Raw genomic sequence first — 2,058 nt, forward strand, 5'->3', positions numbered from 1 at the left:
AGCCGCTGTCGAAAGAATACGTATATATATATATATATATATATATATATACTATATATAGACACTACCGACAGAGCGGGTGGAGTTAAGTGCAAAGACACTTACTGACAGTCAGTCGTACCCAGTGGGGTATGACTGGTGACGACACGGGGACGAAGACATGCGTCGTCTTGCACACAGACAGACACTCACATTCGCATTTACTCACGCTCATGCATACAGACACAGACGCCACCACACAGACAGACACACAGACACACATGCACGCACCCCAAAACTAGGCCGCTCGGTGCACTAACTTGGACCGAATGCACGTGACGGTTTTCTTCCACTGGATCAGGTTCGTGTCAGCAGACAACTAAATGGCTTCTCCCCTCCCGAACCGGTCCCCAACCGGTGCCCTGAAGTAAACAAGGTCCGTGCACTCAGTGTGCGTGTACTCGGTAAGGCAGTCTAAATTGAGATGAACAGCTTCACATGTAAACACATATAATGTGTGTTTGTGTGTGTGTTATTAATGGTGTGAATGAATCAGTGGTCGACATCTCGGTGTACGTGTCCTTCAGCGTATGCCCCAGTGCCTTTTTTTCAACACGCATATACGAACGAACACTAGAACGCACGTACGCACGCACGCACGCACGCACACGTACATACATACACACTTACACAAACACACACTCGAGCTCTCACGCACGCACACATGCGTACGCACGCATATACGACCCCCCTCCCCTCACACACACACACACACGCACGTGCGCTCGCCTGGATAGTCCAACAGAGGCACGCAGACAGACAGACAGATAAACAGACAGACAGACACACACACACACACACACACACACACACACACACACACACACACACACACACACACACACACGCGAACATACACAGAGAAGTACACAGACAGACACACACAAAAGACAGACACACAGACACACCACACCATCTCTCTCTCTCTCTCTCTCTCTCTCTCTCTCTCTCACAACAACATTTGTACCAAACCTAAAAAAAAACCCACCTTGATAGACCTACCCTTACACCGTTAGTTTGCGAGGACGGACTTTAAAGTGACACAATTTCTGTTATTAGCTAGAACTCAAAACACTGGGTGCAAAAACCCCTGTATATAGGACATCCACCGCTCCCTTTTAAACCCTTGCACCCAGCATTCCTTGCTTTGGCCTTGTCACAGTTTCGGTGTATGCGATCCAAATAGAATGTACATGAATGCATTCATAAAGCGCATATTTTATCTCCGTAATCTGGGTCATTCTTTTTTTTTAATGTCTGCGTCGACTCATCCAAAATGGTTTATCTTCAAAAACACCAACAGCAAGAATTGAGACAGATGATTTTTTACTTTTTTTTATTATTTTTTTTACACGTTTTTAATTCTTTTTGGTACATGACTTCAACATCACACAGCAACATCAAATAACATCAACCATATATATCTATACATTTGTAGATGCCTTTCATTTGTTTCATGAACATCAATACTATAGACTTTTTGAGTGGTAAATGTTGAAGGATGAAAGAAAATATATTGTGAGTGGACGGATGCATGTTATTCATTAAAAGCCCCACAATGATGTGCTTGGCAAAAAAAAAATAAAAAAATAAAAAAATAAATAAAAATAAATAAATATGATGAAAAAAAACATCAACCATACAAAACTATGCATCTTCAAAAAAAAAACACACACAAAAAAACGAAAACAACGGGAAAACACAATAAAGCATACGATCACACAGCCCATCTATCTATATATATACGACTAGTGTCTGTGTGTCTGTGTGTCTGTTCGCGATGCACGGCCAAAGTTCTCGGTCGATCTTTTTCAAATTTGGAGACCGTATTCAGCTACACCCCGGACACAACCTCATTGATGAGATATTTCAAAACGTGCTCTCAGCGCGCAGCGCTCAACCGATTTTGGTTTTTCTGTAGATCCACTATATCCATTCCCAGTAACTCTTCCTTATCTTCTCCAGTGTTTTGTTTTGCGCGTTTATCTCCCTTCCTTCGTGTGGCGTCAATCCATATTC

Source organism: Littorina saxatilis, linkage group LG6 (genome assembly GCF_037325665.1).
Source record: "Littorina saxatilis isolate snail1 linkage group LG6, US_GU_Lsax_2.0, whole genome shotgun sequence".
In the NCBI taxonomy this organism is placed as follows: Eukaryota; Metazoa; Mollusca; class Gastropoda; order Littorinimorpha; family Littorinidae; genus Littorina; species Littorina saxatilis.